Source organism: Garra rufa, chromosome 16, assembly GCF_049309525.1.
Source record: "Garra rufa chromosome 16, GarRuf1.0, whole genome shotgun sequence".
Taxonomy (NCBI): Eukaryota; Metazoa; Chordata; class Actinopteri; order Cypriniformes; family Cyprinidae; genus Garra; species Garra rufa.
Genome location: NC_133376.1, coordinates 43,681,373 through 43,704,840, shown reverse-complemented (window position 1 = coordinate 43,704,840; position 23,468 = coordinate 43,681,373). Strand labels below are relative to the sequence as shown.

At 35.9% G+C, this 23,468-nt stretch overlaps 1 long non-coding RNA gene across 1 annotated transcript; it reads right to left on the bottom strand.

Annotated features, from left to right (window-relative positions):
* Positions 1–1,179: 1,179 nt before the first annotated feature.
* On the bottom strand, positions 1,180–3,083 carry LOC141287880 (uncharacterized). Its single transcript, XR_012339570.1, has 5 exons — positions 3,017–3,083; positions 2,554–2,668; positions 2,349–2,426; positions 2,031–2,264; positions 1,180–1,946 (listed from the first exon to the last, which is right to left on the bottom strand). It is a non-coding gene; the product is annotated as an uncharacterized lncRNA (long non-coding RNA).
* Between the last annotated feature and the right edge of the window lie 20,385 nt (positions 3,084–23,468).

Sequence of the window (23,468 nt, the reverse complement as noted above, 5' to 3'; positions counted from 1 at the left end):
AGATCCTAACCCTAACCCTAAGCAGATCTTAAACTACAAATAACAGCGCCATTTTTTCGTGTTCTATAGATAGAATGGAAGAGGTTTGTGGGTAATGTAGTTTAAAATGTTTAATATTAAAATAGTGGAAAATGCAATGTTTTTTGAACAAAGGTTTATCTAAACATGTTCATTGTGTAAATATCTATGACATATTTAAGAGGCAGGCTGAAATTTGTTTTTTTACTAAGATCACTTTTTAAAACACCTTTATACCACATTTCCATGTATGTTTGAAAACTGTGTCCAACATTATGTAATTAACATAGCATAAGTAGTTGTCCTGCCAATTTTCTCTTTGACATTATAATCAGACACTGATTTACAGCCATTTGAAATGTTCATTTTTTTGCTCTTCCATGGGACTCTACTGGGCCCCTGGAGATGGAAGGGCAGTTAAAACACAAATCTATTCTCATCATGGACAACACACTGTGCTGAGTCACATTTTTTAGATTGTCTTTTCAACAATTTGCCAATATGTAAGTTGCAAGTCATAGTTATCTTAGAATAAGAATAGACATTTCCTATTTGAATTGCGCTCCATTTATTTCATTAGATCAGGAGCAAGAACACAGTGATGACAGGAAATTAAGACACCAGTTTAAACAACCAATACATATTGTGACACTTCTTTGTACTATCACACAATGTCAGTGTGTCATTCAGTAAGAAAAGGTACAGACAGTGTGGTTTATGCAAAAGCCATACAATTCATTCAATGCAAAGGATCATAATATAAAAGACATCATTTGTATCTTTGTCAAATATTCCTCATCTTTGTCCTTTGTCCATCTTTGCAAAACATCAGTAATGTGCATGCTCATCTTATTTATTATACAGTACAGGATTGATGTTGATCTTTCCCTGGTCCATCACCCTCAGCTGTGCATAAAGTGCCTGTAGCAATATAGTCCATGCAGTCTCTTCTAATGAATCTTTCAGCCTTCCCTTCATGTAATGAAGGTCATTAATATGACCAAATGTCACATCTTAATTAAAACACTCATGGTAATTATGTGTATTGTTAACTAAACGGTGTATTTACCAAACACCATTCCTAATAAAGAATATTTACCATACGTTATTATCCAATACATCACTAAGACAGATACAGTAACATATTAAGACAAATGATATTCAAGAGAAATAAAAATGCGTTATGTTAAAACCATGTTATTTTAACCAGATGAAGCCTCCCAAATGCATGCATGGTTAAATGTCTTCAGCATCATAGAATCACATTCAGTTTCCTGCTCATCATCAGAGCTCTCTTGGTTTTCTTCCTCTTGCTTATCCATATCCCTATCTTAATAATCCCCTTCCATGTCATGAACAATTTCGGTTGTTATTCATCACACTACAGTACAACTGACGGACAAAAGACATGTGACCAATTCAAATCATATCACTTTATTTTCACAATACCATGATCATAAGTGTACAGGCGGTGACATTTTTTTGTGCAAACTGCAGCATGACAGTAAAGACAACAAATGTTCAATATATAGGCAACACACATATAAGGGACTCAATACAGGTAGAGAACAATATGGTAAATAGTATGCTATACAGAGATCATGAAATTAAAACAATCACAGTACGCATACCTTTGCAGCGCAGTGTGGAATGAATTAGTGCAAACAGAATGTCATGGTGCAGAATAGTGAGTTAGAGTCCAGACAGTGCATCTATTAGAGTGCTGTGCATATGAGCTTGATGTGCTGTGTATTGTTTCTGGTACAAGTTCAGTGCAGTCTAATTGCCAGTGGAAAAATGTGTCTGCTGGTGCAGGTTCTGCAATAACTTCTGCCTGATGGTAACGATGAGAGTAATCCATGGCTCTGGTGGCTGGAGTCTCTGATGGTCCTCTGTGCTTTCCTCACACACCAACTGATGTAAATATCCTGGAGGGACATAACATGTATTTAGGGTGTTGTAAATCAATAAACAATATATATTTTTATTTTTAATTGTTGCATTGGACTTACCATTGATTCTTGTTGGAGATATGGGCCAAAAGGATCCCTTCACAACTATTTTGCAGTTGTTCAGTTGAAACAACTGAGTAAACAGTGAAGTTTACTTTTATGGACCGTAACATCTGAGCTGTCACAGTAGAGTTGTTCAGGAATGCAGTCTTCATCGCAGTTAACTGGTGGTTTCAGGCTGCAATGCTGCATCTGGTGGCCATTGAATTGATATCGTCAACTGCCTTCATCCTCCTTCAAACAAACAGACAAAACAATAAGTCAACAATATTTCCAGAGAAATAGTGTTGATGAATAGGTGCAGGTGTCAGTACTCACCATATTTGGCCAATCCTGCCCAAATTCCAGATAATGGAATTGGAGATGATAGCACAGTTGATATGCCAATTCTAGGAGCTATAAAAAAAGAAGTGCATGTGAAAATGGTAACTGCTGTCTTTTGAGAGATTAACATCAATTGCTATACCCCATATAACCCTAGCCCATGTAACTACATTGCTTGATGTATTGCATACATACATACCAGTGGAAATGTGCAACTTTTCAGCTGTGTTTGGGCACAAGAAGACCATGTTCATTCCTCATTCATCAGGACTGGCTTGCTGGGACTGATTTTCTTTGCATTTTTTGGTCTTCAGCTTTAAAACAATACAATATTTATTGACCCAATTTTTAATTATTATTGTTGTTTAAACATAAATTAAGCAGTTATAATTATATACTTCAAGCTCAAGTTCCCTGGCAACTCTAGCAGGCTCCTGAATTCATCTGTATACATTTCTATTCAGAGTCTGAGAAAAGGCCATCTTGCAAACTCTAAGCTTCTATTTTTCAACAGAGCACAAAATAATGTGTTAAGTGAGGGAGTAAAGAAATAAGATGAAGAGAAATAGGCAGAATTGTGTAAGTTTAACAAAATGAGAAGAAAGCAGCATTAGAAAAAAAAAACAATTATTTAACAGCAAACTAAAATGAAATATAATTACCTGCTGATGGTTTTGTTGTGAGCAGTTTAAAGGCCTCTTCACACCAAGGATGAGTCCACACCACAGCTATTTGACATAAAATGACACAGAAACAATATGGTTGGAATCTCTTTCAGAACAGATTTTTCCAGATTCCAAAACATTGACAGCCAATCAAAATCCACCACACTATAAATAGCCTGAGCATTTAAATGCAGACAACATAACTGCAGCACACGCTTATGATAAAAAAAAAAAGAAGTTATTTTCTGTTAGTGTGTTAGTCATTATAATTCTTGCTCTTGGTGTGAACAGCTTTAAGTGATCTGATTTGGCCAAATTAACTGAAGGTCTGATTTCTCACATGACAAGTTAGAGATAGGAGTGAGTGTTGACTAGAAGAGAAAAAAATAAAATAAAAATCAGTAGACATGCAAGGCTTGGTAAATTGTATTAGTTATTAATATTTCGACATGACACTTTGTTGGTTGTTCTTTCTGATGGGGCTGTAGGGTATGTAAAGATGCTGCACAATTTAACTACAGTACAGTTCAGTCAAGGTGCTCAGACCAACATTGACATACCATTGGAATGCCTTTGCTTTTAGTCTTTTCCATAAATGCACAACATGGCCCAATTCAAATCCCATGACAGGCCTTCCTTTGGTCTTCCCTTTACCCTGAAACAAAGAGAAATACACACATGTTGAGACAATGTGCTAAACAAAATCTGTGACCAAAATATTTGAGAGGAAGGACTGTAAGGAAAGTTATTATTAACACCTAAAATAAGGATGCGTTGATTAAAGCAAATCAGTTATAGCTAAATGTCTTCAACATTACTGTGAAAGACTGAATCATTGAAGGACTTGTTTAGCCTCTTTGACAGCTTCTTCAAGATCAGCATTGGGAGCTTTGAGTTCAAGTTCCCTGTTAATTCTAGCAGCTTTCTGACAGAATTGGTCAAAATTATGAGATTTTAAAAATGTCATGATAAATCACAGAAAGAGAGAGAGAAAAACTATGTGTAGATTAATTATGGATTACAGTTCATACAGTGATGGCTTTTACCAGAGATGGCTTCTTAAAAGTAGGGATGCACCGATACGAATCGGCCGATCATGCTTGCGCGTTTTGTCAGTAAAGCCGGTTCTGTAATCAGCGGTAAATGCCATCAGGTGCGTGATTTCACGTTGAGCCGTATATACTACACACAGCCGTTGTTTACCGACGAGCTGCGCAAATCAATGTTCATTATCAGTGTGAATGTGCGCAGCTCGTCAGTGAACAACGGCTGTGTGTAGTATATACGGCTCAACGTGAAATCAAGCACCTGATGGCATTTACCGCTGATTACAGAACCGGCTTTACTGACAAAACGCGCAAGTGATCGGCCGATACGGATCGGTGCATCCCTACTTAAAAGAGCTCCTGGAGTAGGTGATCTGACATAACTGCAAGACAGAAAAAAAAAATACTGAATTACAATTACTTCACAAAAACTTTTTAAAAGTGTGGTAAGCATTGTGGTTACTGTGCTTTACAAATAGTATACCGTAAAATCAAAAAACCATAGTAAGCTTTGTGGTTAGTGTGCATATCCTACAAATACCACAGTAAAACTACAGTTACAGTGGTAAAACCATAGTAAGCTTTGTGGTTAGTGTGCTTATAGCCTACTACAAATACCACAGTAAAACTACGGTTACAGTGGTAAAACCATAGTAAGCTAGTGGTTAGTGTGCTTATACTACAAATACCACAGTAAAACTACGGTTACAGTGGTAAAACCATAGTAAGCTTTGTGGTTAGTGTGCTTATAGCCTACTACAAATACCACAGTAAAACTACGGTTACAGTGGTAAAACCATAGTAAGCTAGTGGTTAGTGTGCTTATACTACAAATACCACAGTAAAACTACGGTTACAGTGGTAAAACCATAGTAAGCTTTGTGGTTAGTGTGCTTATACTACAAATACCACAGTAAAACTACGGTTACAGTGGTAAAACCATAGTAAGCTAGTGGTTAGTGTGCTTATACTACAAATACCACAGTAAAACTACAGTTACAGTGGTAAAACCATAGTAAGCTTTGTGGTTAGTGTGCTTATAGCCTACTACAAATACCACAGTAAAACTACGGTTACAGTGGTAAAACCATAGTAAGCTAGTGGTTAGTGTGCTTATACTACAAATACCACAGTAAAACTACGGTTACAGTGGTAAAACCATAGTAAGCTAGTGGTTAGTGTGCTTATACTACAAATACCACAGTAAAACTACGGTTACAGTGGTAAAACCATAGTAAGCTAGTGGTTAGTGTGCTTATACTACAAATACCACAGTAAAACTACGGTTACAGTGGTAAAACCATAGTAAGCTTTGTGGTTAGTGTGCTTATACTACAAATACCACAGTAAAACTACTGTTACAGTGGTAAAACCATAGTAAGCTAGTGGTTAGTGTGCTTATACTACAAATACCACAGTAAAACTACGGTTACAGTGGTAAAACCATAGTAAGCTTTGTGGTTAGTGTGCTTATACTACAAATACCACAGTAAAACTACGGTTACAGTGGTAAAACCATAGTAAGCTAGTGGTTAGTGTGCTTATACTACAAATACCACAGTAAAACTACGGTTACAGTGGTAAAACCATAGTAAGCTAGTGGTTAGTGTGCTTATACTACAAATACCACAGTAAAACTACGGTTACAGTGGTAAAACCATAGTAAGCTTTGTGGTTAGTGTGCTTATACTACAAATACCACAGTAAAACTACGGTTACAGTGGTAAAACCATAGTAAGCTAGTGGTTAGTGTGCTTATACTACAAATACCACAGTAAAACTACGGTTACAGTGGTAAAACCATAGTAAGCTAGTGGTTAGTGTGCTTATACTACAAATACCACAGTAAAACTACGGTTACAGTGGTAAAACCATAGTAAGCTTTGTGGTTAGTGTGCTTATACTACAAATACCACAGTAAAACTACGGTTACAGTGGTAAAACCATAGTAAGCTAGTGGTTAGTGTGCTTATACTACAAATACCACAGTAAAACTACGGTTACAGTGGTAAAACCATAGTAAGCTAGTGGTTAGTGTGCTTATACTACAAATACCACAGTAAGACTACAGTTACAGTGGTAAAACCATAGTAAGCTAGTGGTTAGTGTGCATTTACATGACATTGTCGAGCAACAGTGAACGTTACTATGGTAAAAATATGGTAAATGAGCGGACTTTTTACATGATACGCGATACTAGGCTGGTTGATTTGTAGAGCTGATTTCAGCCACGTGAATATGATTAAAAACAGTTTTATTTATGTATCGATTTCAAACTGCACGAGTTAGAAGTTAGCATTCGGCTAATGTCAATCGTAGGCTAACTTAGCAGCCGCGCTAACTGTTCCACTAAGCTTCCGTTTTAACACATGACCCCATGCAAGTGATGCAGAAACAGTGAAATAATTAAAATAATGAAAAGATTGTTGCGGTCACTTACCTGCTTGAAGGTGTACACCACGTATCAGGTGAACTGGTCGAACTGAGCCTCGCTGGTGACGTAATTGCCGTAGAAGATTCTGCGTGGTATTTGTACGCAACTGCTCTCATCTGGATGCCTAACCCCCTTTCGTCAAAATCCAAAGATGAGGGATTTGCATTCAAATCTATCGGATGACCCTCTACGGTGCCACGCGACGAAGAGGGGGGTACCCTCAACGTCAGCTTATGGACGTGAGGGGAAAATGACCAAACGGCAGTATGTGACGAATAGGGGTGAGACCGTGTTGAGTTATCACACCACCTGCTGGCAACAGGAAGTGACATGTTTTGTGCTGTAACAAACTCCTCCTAGAGATTTAATCATATCAACATTATATTTGGTGAGTCAAATCTAAAGGCCTTTTTGCGATGTTAAATTGTGAAGATCGAGTTTTAGTTAAAGGGCGTGTCCATGGCAGCATGACAAATTTTCTCAAAAATCAATTGCATTTTTGAGGGACTAAACATGCTCGAAAAATCAAGAAACTTTGCACACACATCAGAACTGACGGAAATTTACATCTGATATAGGTTACAGAAGTGGGTGTGGCAAAATGGCTCTATAGCACCACCTTTACACATTCAGAGGAGTGCGCTTTGAGCTATGCTTCACGTACATGCACAAAAATCAGTACATACATGTAACACACCAATACCTACAAAAAAGATGGCCCACTTTCTCCTTAATAATGCAAGTCATAGATGTAGGCCTAGCTATCTTTTGTGTGTGTGTGTGTATGTGTGTCTCCTACTATAACTTATCTAGATTTAGGACTATCAAAATAACGTCTGGTCCACATTGCAGCTTTGAGAACTGTAGATTGGAAGACATGGTTGGCACGATTATAGTTTGGATCATTTCCAAGTTTTTGAAGAAAACTTGTTCATGTTGATATCTGTCTAAATGATTCACTGTTCATCAGCTCTGGCAATTTGTTTAAAAAGCTGTAACGCTGTTGGAGAAATTCCATATGTCCTCCAATAAAAATGAACAGTTTGAGCACGTAAGAAATCTGCTGTCAGTGATTTTGAGCCAATCACAAAGTTCTGAAGGAGTTAATGCGATTACTAAATGGTGTTTAATCAGCACGTGGTGGATGAAACAAAAATCCTTATCTGCAGTACTTTCTGGAGAACAATGTGGCCAAACTTTACTAAGTTCATTTGTGAAAGTCACAGTTGTATTCAAAAGAAGTCTAATATCCTTTTCCATTTATTTTGAACAAAAAAGCAGAAATATACTCTTAAAAATAAAGGTGCTTTGAAGAGCCATTTTTTGCTTCCACAAAGAACCATTCAGTCAAAGGTTCTTTAAAGAAACATCCTCTTGTGCCTTTTTATAATCTGGAGAACCTTCTTTCCCCACAAATAACCTTTTGTGAAACAGAAAGGTTCTTCAGATGTTAAAAGTTCTTTATGGAACCATTTAGACAAAAAAGGTTATTCTATGGCATTGTGAAGCACCTTTATTTTTAAGAATGTACTGTGAAATAAAAATTAAAAAGGTAGAATAAAATCCCTTTGTATTATGAAATTCATTTTATTTTTTATTTTATTTAAATTTTCTCCCAAATTCATTAAATTTTAATGGTTAAATTAAATGTTATTAATAATAAAGCATAATAATTCATTGAAACCATGTAACTTAAACAACTTAACAGCGATTTATTAAAAGTTGAACACAAATCAAATTTTTAGAACCTTATGAAATACATTTTTTCCTTCAAATTCAATAATTATTGTTTAAATTATGTCTTTTCCGTTTATTATTTCTGGATTCCATTTGAATGCTTTAATTAAATTATAACAATTTAATAATCAAAAGCATCTGTAATTAATTGGATTGATAAAAACAAGCGCACATTTTTTTTTTACACCAGAAATTGTTCTTTAAGTTTTTATTATTATTTTCAAGAGGTTTTATTTGTTGTGTACGTGATATGACAGTAGTTTCTCTCAAATAAAGTGGTCAAATGCTCACAAAGTGACTCTCAGAGCAGCTCTGAAGATATTGTCTATTTATGCATTTATGTCCTCATTTATTATGACAGCAGACATTTCATAGTTTAAAAAATAAATCAGTTATGTGTGCCTTCAGATTATAATGTTCTATTTGCATCTTGGGGTGTTTCCAGTTTTGTGGCACTTTACAAATATCACCACTGTCATAAGTGCAAAATTACACTCAGGCCTGTTCTGTGGTGACAAGTATATTACAATCTGGCTGCTTGAATAAAACACTCACACTCACAGCTGCTTCGTTTTGCCTTTGCGTGTCACAGATATGAAATTTATTTAAGTCTAAATAAACTAAAGCTGCTCTTTATGTCATAACTCAAACAACTAGTGCCAACCTTAAGTGTGTTTCTAACCTTGTAACACTTTGCTGAAAAACATCTAAATAAATTAGTTTAATCTGAGAAATCCTTGAGGGTGAAAAAGCTGTTTATTTAAAGAAAATACTGTTTTATTATTATCTTGTTGTTATTCTAAAAATGGAAGTGGTTTTCTTTTAGGTATAAGATCAGGGTTAGTCTGAAGTAATTAGAATCAACTTCATTTAAAAAATAGAACTATTCCCACATTTAGAAATCTTGTTAATGTGTGAACAAGCTGAATGTGAAAGTGCAAGACAAATGTTATCGCTCTGGTTCAGTTGTAAACAGCGTAAGTGGTTGAAACAGTAAACAATCTGGACGAGCACCTTGATGCTCCAGACAGCTGCAAAAATAGCTCCAGCCTGTCAAATTAAAACATTGCATGCAAATGGAAACTGACGGTACTTAATCTAATACTTCCTGTGTACTTTCACAGAGCAGCCGTCTGTTCGTACATTAATGATAACTGAATTTCATGTAATAAGAACATGCTTCCAAATGGGTTTAACACAAAGACATCATGTGCCTGCAGAAGTGACACAATGTGGTTCTGGTGCTCAATGATGCTGAGCTGCTCTCAGATCTCCATTTAAATGCTTCATTAATCTGGAGTCGAACAGGGAATGGAGATGTCTCTGTTTGATCTTGTGCACTGTGATTATTTATATGACATGAATATACTCATACTGTGAAACAGACCACTGAGTCTGAGCCTTTGTTTGCCACCAATGCATCACTGTGGTGGTTCTTTGAAACACACCATAGTATTGAATAATTACCATATTCACATACAGGAAAAGGCTCTAAAGTGCAGTTTTTTCGTTCAATGCAGAGTTATGCAAGCTCGCGGGTTCTCTCATTATAACAAATAAAGTGTGAAACAAATTATTTGCGAACCTGCATCAAATTACTGTATTTATGCTCTATAGTCTTAATCTGAATAATGATTCACAAACCATAATATCCTATCAAGTCAAGATTATTTATACAGCGCTTTTTACAATACAAGTTGTGTCAAAGCAACCTTACAGTATTAAAATAATAAAGTAAAATGTCAATAATAATGCAAAAGTTCCATATTGCAACAAAGTCAAATTGGGGAGGACTCATCTGGTTCCCATGGCCTTGTGCCGGTGGCCGTTTAGAGTAGGAGTTCTTTCTTGATGATCTGTCTCTGGGGCTCATCTGTTTCATATTATATTATATATGATATATTATATCAGGATATTATATTTGGAGCACGGATCGTGAATCATTAAATTTGGATCGTGAATCATTAAATTTGCTAAATGATTCGCAAACCCGCTCAGAAGTTCCAATCTCAATCAAATGATTCACAAAATGAGCTCAGAAGTCCTGATCTGAATCAACTGATTCACAAAAAGAGCTCTAAAAAATCCCAATCTGACTCAACTGATTCACAAAATGAGCTCCAAAGTCCTGATCTGAATCAACTGATTTCCAAATGAGCTCCAAAATTTTGATTTAAATCAACTGATTCACAAAATGAGCTCCAAAATCCTGATCTGAATCAACTGATTCACAAATGAGCTCCAAAATTCTGATTTAAATCAACTGATTCACAAAATGAGCTCCAAAATCCTGATCTGAATCAACTGATTCACAAAATGAGCTCCAAAGTCCTGATCTGAATCAACTGATTCCCAAATGAGCTCCAAAATTCTGATTTAAATCAACTGATTCACAAAATGAGATCCAAAATCCTGATCTGAATCAACTGATTCACAAAATGAGCTCCAAAATTCAGATTTAAAACAACTGATTCACAAAATGAGCTCCAAAGTCCCAATTTGAATGAAATGATTCACAAAATGAGCTCCGAAATCCTGATCTGAATCAACTGATTCACAAAATGAGCTCCGAAATCCTGATCTGAATCAACTGATTCACAAAAAGAGCTCCAAAATTCCGATTTAAATCAACTGATTCACAAAATGAGCTCCAAAGTCCCAATCTGAATCAACTGATTCACAAAATGAGCTCCAAAATTCCGATTTAAATCAACTGATTCACAAAATGAGCTCCAAAGTCCCAATCTGAATCAGCTGATTCACAAAATGAGCTCTGAAATCCTGATCTGAATCAACTGATTCACAAAATGAGCTCCAAAGTCCCAATCTGAATCAGCTGATTCACAAAATGAGCTCTGAAATCCTGATCTGAATCAACTGATTCACAAAATGAGCTCCGAAATCCTGATCTGAATCAACTGATTCACAAAATGAGCTCCGAAATCCTGATCTGAATCAACTGATTCACAAAATGAGCTCCAAAGTCCCAATCTGAATCAGCTGATTCACAAAATGAGCTCTGAAATCCTGATCTGAATCAACTGATTCACAAAATGAGCTCCAAAGTCCCAATCTGAATCAGCTGATTCACAAAATGAGCTCTGAAATCCTGATCTGAATCAACTGATTCACAAAATGAGCTCCGAAATCCTGATCTGAATCAACTGATTCACAAAATGAGCTCCGAAATCCTGATCTGAATCAACTGATTCACAAAATGAGCTCCAAAGTCCCAATCTGAATCAGCTGATTCACAAAATGAGCTCTGAAATCCTGATCTGAATCAACTGATTCACAAAATGAGCTCCGAAGTCCCAATCTGAATCAGCTGATTCACAAAATGAGCTCTGAAATCCTGATCTGAATCAACTGATTCACAAAATGAGCTCCAAAGTCCCAATCTGAATCAGCTGATTCACAAAATGAGCTCTGAAATCCTGATCTGAATCAACTGATTCACAAAATGAGCTCCGAAATCCTGATCTGAATCAACTGATTCACAAAATGAGCTCCGAAATCCTGATATGAATCAACTGATTCACAAAATGAGCTCCAAAGTCCCAATCTGAATCAGCTGATTCACAAAATGAGCTCTGAAATCCTGATCTGAATCAACTGATTCACAAAATGAGCTCCAAAGTCCCAATCTGAATCAGCTGATTCACAAAATGAGCTCTGAAATCCTGATCTGAATCAACTGATTCACAAAATGAGCTCCAAAGTCCCAATCTGAATCAGCTGATTCACAAAATGAGCTCTGAAATCCTGATCTGAATCAACTGATTCACAAAATGAGCTCCGAAATCCTGATCTGAATCAACTGATTCACAAAATGAGCTCCGAAATCCTGATCTGAATCAACTGATTCACAAAATGAGCTCCAAAGTCCTGATCTGAATCAACTGATTCCCAAATGAGCTCCAAAATTTTGATTTAAATCAACTGATTCACAAAATGAGCTCCAAAATCCGGATCTGAATCAACTGATTCACAAATGAGCTCCAAAATTCTGATTTAAATCAACTGATTCACAAAATGAGCTCCAAAATCCTGATCTGAATCAACTGATTCACAAAATGAGCTCCAAAGTCCTGATCTGAATCAACTGATTCCCAAATGAGCTCCAAAATTCTGATTTAAATCAACTGATTCACAAAATGAGATCCAAAATCCTGATCTGAATCAACTGATTCACAAAATGAGCTCCAAAATTCAGATTTAAAACAAATGATTCACAAAATGAGCTCCAAAGTCCCAATTTGAATGAAATGATTCACAAAATGAGCTCCGAAATCCTGATCTGAATCAACTGATTCACAAAATGAGCTCCGAAATCCTGATCTGAATCAACTGATTCACAAAATGAGCTCCGAAATCCTGATCTGAATCAACTGATTCCCAAATGAGCTCCAAAATTTTGATTTAAATCAACTGATTCACAAAATGAGCTCCAAAATCCTGATCTGAATCAACTGATTCACAAATGAGCTCCAAAATTCTGATTTAAATCAACTGATTCACAAAATGAGCTCCAAAATCCTGATCTGAATCAACTGATTCACAAAATGAGCTCCAAAGTCCTGATCTGAATCAACTGATTCCCAAATGAGCTCCAAAATTCTGATTTAAATCAACTGATTCACAAAATGAGATCCAAAATCCTGATCTGAATCAACTGATTCACAAAATGAGCTCCAAAATTCAGATTTAAAACAAATGATTCACTAAATGAGCTCCAAAGTCCCAATTTGAATGAAATGATTCACAAAATGAGCTCCGAAATCCTGATCTGAATCAACTGATTCACAAAATGAGCTCCGAAATCCTGATCTGAATCAACTGATTCACAAAATGAGCTCCGAAATCCTGATCTGAATCAACTGATTCACAAAATGAGCTCCAAAATTCCGATTTAAATCAACTGATTCACAAAATGACCTCCAAAGTCCCAATCTGAATCAACTGATTCACAAAATGAGCTCTGAAATCCTGATCTGAATCAACTGATTCACAAAATGAGCTCCGAAATCCTGATCTGAATCAACTGATTCACAAAATGAGCTCCGAAATCCTGATCTGAATCAACTGATTCACAAAATGAGCTCCAAAGTCCCAATCTGAATCAACTGATTCACAAAATGAGCTCCAAAATTCCGATTTAAATCAACTGATTCACAAAATGACCTCCAAAGTCCCAATCTGAATCAACTGATTCACAAAATGAGCTCTGAAATCCTGATCTGAATCAACTGATTCACAAAATGAGCTCCGAAATCCTGATCTGAATCAACTGATTCACAAAATGAGCTCCGAAATCCTGATCTGAATCAACTGATTCACAAAATGAGCTCCAAAATTCCGATTTAAATCAACTGATTCACAAAATGAGCTCCAAAATTCCGATTTAAATCAACTGATTCACAAAATGAGCTCCAAAGTCCCAATCTGAATCAACTGATTCACAAAATGAGCTCCAAAATTCCGATTTAAATAAACTGATTCACAAAATGACCTCCAAAGTCCCAATCTGAATCAACTGATTCACAAAATGAGCTCCGAAATCCTGATCTGAATCAACTGATTCACAAAATGAGCTCCGAAATCCTGATCTGAATCAACTGATTCACAAAATGAGCTCTGAAATCCTGATCTGAATCAAGTGATTCACAAAATGAGCTTCAAAATTCTGATTTAAATCAACTGATTCACAAAATGAGCTCCAAAATCCTGATCTGAATCAAGTGATTCACAAAATGAGCTTCAAAATTCTGATTTAAATCAACTGATTCACAAAATGAGCTCCGAAATCCTGATCTGAATCAAGTGATTCACAAAATGAGCTTCAAAATTCTTTTTTAAATCAACTGATTCACAAAATGAGCTCCAAAGTCCCGATCTGAATCAACTGATTCACAAAATGAGCTTCAAAATCCTGATATGAATCAACTGATTCACAAAATGAGCTTCAAAATTCAGATTTAAATCAACTGATTCACAAAATGAGCTTCAAAATCCTGATATGAGTCAACAGATTCACAAAATGTGCTCTGAAGTTCTGATCTGAATTAAATGATTAACGGAATTAGCTCAGAAACCCCAGTCTGAATCAAATGATTCACGATACACAAAGTTCCAATTTAAATCAAATTATTCAATTACACAATTATTCACAAATTCACAACCCTCAGCTTTTTAATTATTATAAAGGAATATGCACATGTGATATTAATTCAATTGTGATAATAATCAAAGGTAATATTAACACACTATTTTGTGATTTTGCTTATTTTCCATCAACAAATATAGCTTCAAACAAAGCTACAGCTGCGGTGGTTCATTTATGAATGAATACTTGTTTTAGAAGGCTTATTTCCATCTTTTTTATTTTTAATTAAAAGCACATGTGCTCCAAAAAAGAAATGCAAGCATAGAGCCCTGCAGGGGACAAAATAATGTGATTATTATAAGGGTTACTGGCATTATAACATTGCAATTATCTTTAATCTATCTTTTCATTGCCTGTATTCGGTAATATATTAGTGTACTATACATTGTGTTCAGCAGTGTTTAGTGGGTGAAATGGGTGGTGTGACTTCCAAAAAGAACAACTAATTGAGGCCCATTTAGCAGGAGTGTTCTGAATGGCCCAGTTGTTTGGTGTTTGAATAACAACATCAATTACTGTTTCAGTTATTATTTTGCCAACCCCTGTACACATAGTAGATTTCCAAAAAGACACTGTATTTCTATGGTACCATGCCCAAAATACTCCTGTGATAGTTCATTGATGCTTCTTTTTAAGTATTTGAAGCTCCTTTAAATGTAAGTGTAAAGTCCACAAACGCTTCAATAATTCAGCAAAATGAAAACATCAAATGAAGATGTTGAATGCAGCATTTACCAACAATATATTTACTGGAGCACAACAAATAAACTGTGGGAAAAGCCAATATGTAATGCTATCGGAGTCTAAAAGGACAGTATGTGGTGGCAGACTATTTGTCCACTGTGACAGAAATAAACCTGAGAACCACCTTGACAAGATGCAGACTCAGCAAGTATACCCTAGTCGTATAAATGGGTAAGCAAAAAAAAAAAAAAAAACATGGCCGCACAACAGAAAGCCGGCGTCTACAATGCAAGCAAAACAAAAATCAAGACAGAAGTGCATTTTCCAACCCAATGCACAAAAATGTCAATGATGAAATCAGAGCAACGTTCCTCAACAAAACCAGGCTTAACATCCTGAATTTGACAGAATGCTGTGCTGTGAAAAATTCTGCCTGTTGTGAAACATGTATGAAAAAGATGTTGCAAACACTGCAAGATGGTCTCCTTATCTCTTTCTCAAACAGGAATAGTTTACCCACAAATTAATATACTGTAATCATTTACTCACCATCATGTTGTTCCAAAACTATATGAGCTTTTTTGTTCTGTAAAAGTGAATAGAAGCAAACACTGTAAAACAGCAGAGGGGCAAAAAAGCATCATGAAAGCATAAACCATTAGGTCTTGTTACACAGAGATTTGAGGAAGCACAGTAATTATTCTTGTTGACCAGTTCAAGTGCTCAGCTGAACTTATGGCACGTGTAATTTACTGACTTCATCCACATCTGCCGCTGTCAGATCCGGCATGTTGTAGGTCAGTGCATAAACACATGGAGCAGCTCCAGCCTATCAGTCATGCTGTGTTGATCTAGTGGTACATTTTGCTTGTGGCATTGGTATAATTGTTTAATCAAAATTATTGCAATTTAGTAGTCGCTAGATATTGATAAGGACATGTCATAGCATCTCTACTAAATTATACACTCTTGAAAATAATATTAAGCAATGTTTGGAAACTATAGTTCTATCCTTCAATACAGCCTATGACTACTCGAAAGAGAATATAGGAAAATATAGCCTAATTTAAAAAAATTCTGTTTCCTGCTAGCTAATCTGGCTCTAAACATAATTTTATTTACTCAAAGTTGATCTAGACAAATACATAACTCTGATAATCCTAAAGTAGTAAAAACCATGGTTAATTATCTTTAGAGATTTGTACTTTGTACACCAAAATCCCGATCTGAATCAAATGATTCATGAAGCTGCACCGAAGTCACGGTCTGAATCATATGATTTACAATCAGCAGTCCGAAGCCCTGGGGCCTCATTTATAAAGACTTGCGTAGAAACCATCCTTGATTTTATCTAAGAACTTTTCTGATTTGATCGTAAGAGCGATTCAGAGAAACGAACGTACACACGAAATCAATGCGTACGCCAGTCATTCGGTTATAAATCACAAATGATCGTGGAATTGTGTGCAGCTGAATGTTCCGCCGTCGAAACGCCCCTGCTTAATTAGTTAACATATAAAATGAGCTCATTCCTAAAGCCAAAACTCTGTGACAATGGCAAGAAAAAAGGAGCGCAAGAAATCAAATTATAGTGAGGCTGAACTATCTGCAATACCAGGCATTACCACAAGGAAACGGTCGTACGCCAAGCTGGAATCTGACGTGGAGATAAGTACTTTTCCACGTCAAAAACGGTTTTTATAAATCTGTACTTTGACGTGGATTTGATCGTACGAACACTCTAAGATCAAATCAGTGTGTAAGAAAGTTTTATAAATGAGGCCCCTGATCTGAATCATATGATTCACGATCCACGGTCAAAGACATGATCTGAAAGGATTCGCGAACCTACACCGAAGTCGCGGTCTGAATCATATGATTCACAATCCGCGGTCCAAAGCCCCGTTCTGAATCAAATGATACGTGATCCATGGTCCAAACCCCGGATCTAAATCAAATGATTTGCAAACCCACACCGAAATCCCGATCTGAATCATATGATTCGCGAGGTGTGGTCCAAAGCCCCGATCTGAATTAAATTATTCGCGATCCGCGGTTCGAAGCCCTCATCTAAATCAAACGATTCGTGAACCCGGACCGAAATCCTGATCTGAATCAAATGATTCACGAAGCGTGGTCCAAAGCCCCGATCTGAATTAAATGATTATCATATCAAACAATTTGTGAACCCGGACTGAAATCCCGATCTGAATCAAATGATTCGCGAACCCGCACTAAAGTCAATGTTTTGCATTCCGATTGGAACACTGAATCATTTTGTGATGCAATGCTCGGAGTTTCGAAAAGCTCCTCTTTACCCATCATATTCTCAAATGAACGGCTCTTTCAAACTGGTTATTGCTAGTGAATCACTTGAATGATGGAAGTCACAAGTTTGAATAAATCCAGCATAAATGTCTCACTCAATTGAATCGTTTGTCTGTTCCTCTGCTTTTCGTGTCTTCAGCTATGTTTACACATTTCTGCCAGTGCTACTACTGGCTTAGCTCACAACATACATGTTAAATGGAAATATTGTGCATTTTTGATCAAGTTTGTAGCTTAATTCATTATATTTTAAATAGTTTGCACTGTAGTTAAGTGGGTGATAGCTCAATAGGAAATCAGTTGAAAGCATCCCATTGAAGTGAATGTTTAATTTATTTGTATATATTGTAATGAATATTTGAGAAATTATCTTATTATTAGTCACTATAGAATGATAGCCAATGGAAACAAGCAAAAGGGCGAAGCAGATGAACACAAAAAGGGTAAACCTTATTTAACTGGACTGTAAACATGTTTTAAACTCTCTTCTAGGCGATAATGTGATGATACTTTAAAAGTGGAGGCACATTTGTTTGCATTTTATTTTGAGATGTCACAGAAAAGTAAAGGCACTACAGAAGCATCTAAAGTGAGCACTGCTGCTGTTTTCTCTAAATATAACAACCACAGCCACCATCTCAGCAAAACATTAAAAATGACATTGGCTATTTTACTGTCAGACTGCCACTTATTATAACAAAATGAAAACTCCGGTTTCAAAACTGAAAATATTCTTTTGTATAACAAACAGCCCATCTGTCTCCTTCACACTTGCACATAACCATAACAACTCGATTTTTGACACCACTGCTTCTCATGTCTCATGAACACATGCCATGAATCTACAATGGAATTTCATTTTTAGATTGCTTATACCACTAAACCTCAATTTTTTAACCAAGAGCAGCTTTGGCTGCACAGATTGGAGCTACAGTGAGAGAGACAAAGCTACAAAAATCAAATTAAAATAAATATGAGAGACTGAGATAAACAAGAAAAATTAAGACGGATGAGGAAATGTGATTCTCACAATTCTGAGAAAAAAGAATTAGGAGATAAAAACAGGCAGTTCTGACATAATAACACAATTGCAAGTTATAAAGTCAAAATTGTGAAATATAAACACACGATTGTAAGAAAATAACACATTTATATATTTCCCCCTTAGAATTGGACTAAGTCACAAATGCGAGTTTATATCTTATAATAAAAAAGTTGGCTTGAGAAAGCTGGACCAGAACGTTTGAAAAAGTTTGAACAGTTTAAAAAATGTTTAAGAAGTTTAAAAAGATTTCCAAGTTTTAAAAGTTTTAAGTTAATTATATATTTAGTAGTATAGTTTGAAGTTTAAAGTAGTTTTAAAAGCTTAATGTTTGATAGATAGACAGATATAGATAGATAACATGGTTCTAGTATGACTAGCATGTTACTAGCATGTTGTTAACATGATTAACAAGTTGCTAGTATGATTCTAGCATGATTACCAAGTTGCTAGCATGATTGTAAACATGTTTCTAACATGATTAACAAGTTGCTAGCATGTTTCCAGCATGATTAACATGTTTTAACATGTTTCTAGTATGATGTTGTGCATTAGCATATTATGTTTCTAGTTGCTAGCATGATTCTAGCATGATTAGCTAGTTACTAGCATGATTCTAACATGATTACCAAGTTGCTACCACATTGTTAGTATGATTGGAAAGTTACTAGCATGTTGCTAGTATGATTAACAAGTTGTTAGCATGTTTCTAACATGATTAACAAGTTACTAACATGTTTCTAGCATTTTAACAAGTTGCTAGCATGTTTCCTGATTAATTAGCAAGTTGCTAGCAAGTTGTTAGCATGTTTCTAACACGATTAACAAGTTACTAACATGTTTCTAGCATTTTAACAAGTTGTTAACATGTTTCTTGAATTATTAGCAAGTTACAAGCATATTGATAGCATGATTAGCTAGTTACTAGCATGATTCTAACATGATTACCAAGTTGCTACAACGTTGTTAGTATGATTAGAAAGTTACTAGCATGTTGCTAGCATGATTAACAAGTTGTTAGCATGTTTCTAACATGATTAACAAGTTACTAACATGTTTCTAGCATTTTAACAAGTTGCTAGCATGTTTCCTGAATTATTAGCAAGTTGCTAGCAAGTTGTTAGCATGTTTCTAACACGATTAACAAGTTACTAACATGTTTCTAGCATTTTAACAAGTTGTTAACATGTTTCTTGAATTATTAGCAAGTTACAAGCATATTGATAGCATGATTAGCCCAAGACTGGTTGTCCACTTAAGCTAAGCAGGGTTGAGCCTGGTCAGTACCTGGATGGGAGACCTCCTGGGAAAACTAGGTTGCTGCTGGAAGAGGTGCAAGTGAGGCCAGCAGGGGGTGCTCACTAGGGCTGGGAATCGATTCCAAAAAGAATTGATTCCTCGATTCCGAGGCATTGGGAATCGAGAGTTGATTCCAACATTTGGAATTGATCCCATTAAGGGGAATCGACTCCTCATTCAGAGTAGTTTTCAGTTCAGCAAAACTTATAAATAGGTGCCTCTTAAACGGAAGGCTGCATCCCATTAAGGCTGCATATCTCGGTCACCAATGAAAACGAGTCATTTCTAAACTGAGTTTAAGGATGCATGCAAATTGCCTCTTGCTCGCTAATAGTTATTATAAGTCTGTTTTGTTTCCACGAAAAAAATGTTCGGATAGATAATTTAAATGAACCAGTTCAAAAAACGATTCCGAAGTTTTTTACGGAGGAACTGGCTCATGTTGTCCACAATTTTGAGCGCTGCACAACAGAATACATCATGACGTGATCGAGGGTCTTGATATTATTTACATCTTAAATAAATGCTATTTTTAACCGCTCTATCAGCAAATGAAAGAAAACGCAGAGAGTGCATCTGATTGACAGCTACGCCACAAGCTCTTATATCAGTGTTGTTGTTAAAGTTCTGTTTATTTTGTTTCAGTGTATAGTTTGCTAATTTTGTCATTTTAGACATGTCATGTCTTGTTTTATTCGTGCAATAAATTAATGTCCACTGCTGAGCTGTGGGTTATGACTAATTTCATGGGAAATGCAGACAAAATTACAATTTAAAATCAGTCAGAGCTACAGAAAAGTCGTAATTTTTTACAAATAAAGCTTCATATTGTGAGAAGGCAACTTTCTACGACCTTTACATCCTGCATTTATTGCGAAATTAGCTTCCTCCGATCTTAAAATCAAGAATCAAAAAAGAATCGGAAACAACAGTGAGGAATCGATTCTGGAATCGAATTCGGAATCGATTCCAAAAATTTCGGAATCAATTCCAAAAATTTCGGAATCGAACAGCCCTAGTGCTCACCCTGTGGTCTGTGTGGGTCCTAGCACCCCAGTATAGTGACGGGGACACTATACTGCCAAAAACAACCATCCTTCGGATGAGACGTTAAACCGAGGTCCTGACTCTCTGTGGTCATTAAAAATCCCAGGATGTCTTTCGAAAAGAGTAGAGGTGTGACCTCGGCATCCTGGCCAAATTTGCCCATTGGCCTCCGAATCATCCCCATATTCCGATTGGCTTCATCACTCTGTCTCCTCTCCACCATTAAGCTGGTGTGTGGTGGGCGTTCTGGCGCTCTATGGCTGCCGTAGCATCATCCAGGTGGATGCTGCACACTGGTGGTGGATGAGGAGATACCCCTGACACGCATTTTGAGTGTCTAGAAAAGCGCTATATAAATGTAACAAATTATTATTATGATTAACAAGTTTCTAACATGTTTCTAGCATGATTAGCAAGTTGCTAGCAAGTTTTTACAGTATTAGTAAGTTGCTAAAATATTGTTAGCATGATTATCAAGTTGTTAACATGTTTCTAACCTGATCAACAAGTTGTTAACATGTTTCTAACCTGATTAACAAGTTGTTAACATGTTCCTAGCATGAAAATGTTTCTAACATGATTAACATGTTGCTAGCACATGTTTATCATGATTAGCCAATTACTAGCATGTTGCTAACATTAACATGTTGCTAGCACATGTTTAGCATGATTAGCCAGTTACTAACATGTTGCTAGCATTATTAATAAGTTGTTAACATGTTTATAACATGATTAGCAAGTTGCTAACATGTTCTTGCATGATTAGCAAGTTGCTAACATGTTCTTGCATGATTAGCAAGTTGTTTACATGTTTCTAACATTAAGTTGCTAGCAAGTTGTTAGCATGTTTATAACACGATTAGCAAGTTGCTAATATGTTCTTGCATGATTAACAAGTTACTGACATGTTTCTAGCATGATTAGCAAGTTGCTAGCAAGTTTTTTTTACAGTATTAGTAAGTTGCTAAAATGTTGTTAGCATGATTAGCTAGTTACTAGCATGTTGCTAGCATGATTATCAAGTTGTTAACATGTTTCTAACCTGATTAACAAGTTGTTAACATGTTCCTAGCATGATTAGCACATTGCCAACATGTTTCTAACATGATTAACATGTTGCTAGCACATGTTTAGCATGATTAGCAATTTGTTAGCATGTTTATAACATGATTAGCAAAGTTGCTAACATGTTTAACATTAGCATGTTGCTAGCATGATTCTAGCATGATTACCACATTGTTAACATGTCACTAGCATGATTCAGAAGTTACTAACATGTTTTTAGCATGACTAGCATGTTTCCAACATGATTAACATGTTATTAGCATGATTAGTTACTAGCACGATTCTAGCATGATTAGCATATTGTTAGCATGATTTAGATGAGTTTGATTGGAATGGAAATAGTTGATAGAAGGGAAGCTGGATTGAGTCTCAAGCTTTTGTCAGTTGGGGTTTGAATAGTTTTGGCTCGTTTGAACATTCCGTCAATGTAAGTCTATGGGATTTTTCCCAGTTTTAATTGTCATTTTTAGGAAAAGTTAGAAAAGTTAGGGGAGATCGGGGCACAACCTAACACTTTTTGAATTTTGCGGTTTATGTAAATCCACTTGGGGTTCAGAGTACAATATTTATCCACATTATTTTCACACTTGTCTAGTACAAATATATCACTTTGTTTCATATTTACAGTGCATACGTTTTTCGTTATTTACCTCAAAAGAAAGGAAGTGAAACGTGACAACATGCCCCGTAGGTGAGGTACATTGTAACATCTGAGGGGCACGTTGTAACATGACTATATGACAGCTGAAATATCTGATCGAATGAAAAAAATATGCACAACAAACTAAAATATTTTGTCAGTAAAATACATGTGTTAACTTTTTCAAATGAAGTAATGACGTTTTTAAAAATAATAAAAATAATCTAATTTTGGAGTTTGACAATGGACACATCACAACAATGCTTGGAACGGCCCTGATCGCAACACACAGCTGTACAGTAGTTCAGAACAATGTGGACAAATAAATGAAACACATTTAGACATTCAGAAAAACACTCCCGTCCCTCCACACACAGCTCTCATAGAACACGACACACATAAACCAGCCAAAATGCTTTACATTTCTTGAAATAATAACATCTGAACATTAAACATTGATTGTCAGCCTTTATTCACCCGTTTCTTGTGGTTTCTTATCAAAATCCTTACAAGTAAATAGTGTAAAATGCATCGCTAATGTCATAGAATAGCATATTTTAATAACAGCGGGGCATATTGTCATAGTGTTACAACGTTCCCCATCTGCGCCACTGGAATATAGTAGTGGTTAGTGTCTTCTGCTGGTTTGCGAAGCATTAATAAACTATCTAAACTGATAAATAACAAATTGGAGATTAAAATAATAGCAGATTTTGAATTTGAATTTTGGCGCTCTTTTTTTCTCTGCATAGTGTTGCTATGGCAACTAGTAAATACTGTAAATTTGGTTACACTAGCATGTGTGGAAATATTTAAACCATGTGTGTTACAATTAACCCTGCGTTAGGTTGTGCCCTGCTCACCAGAGATCAGTCTGAGAAAATAAGTCAGAATTTTGAGTTTGTATCTTGCAATTCAGACTTTATTTATTGCAATTGTTAGTTTATATCTAGCAATTCAG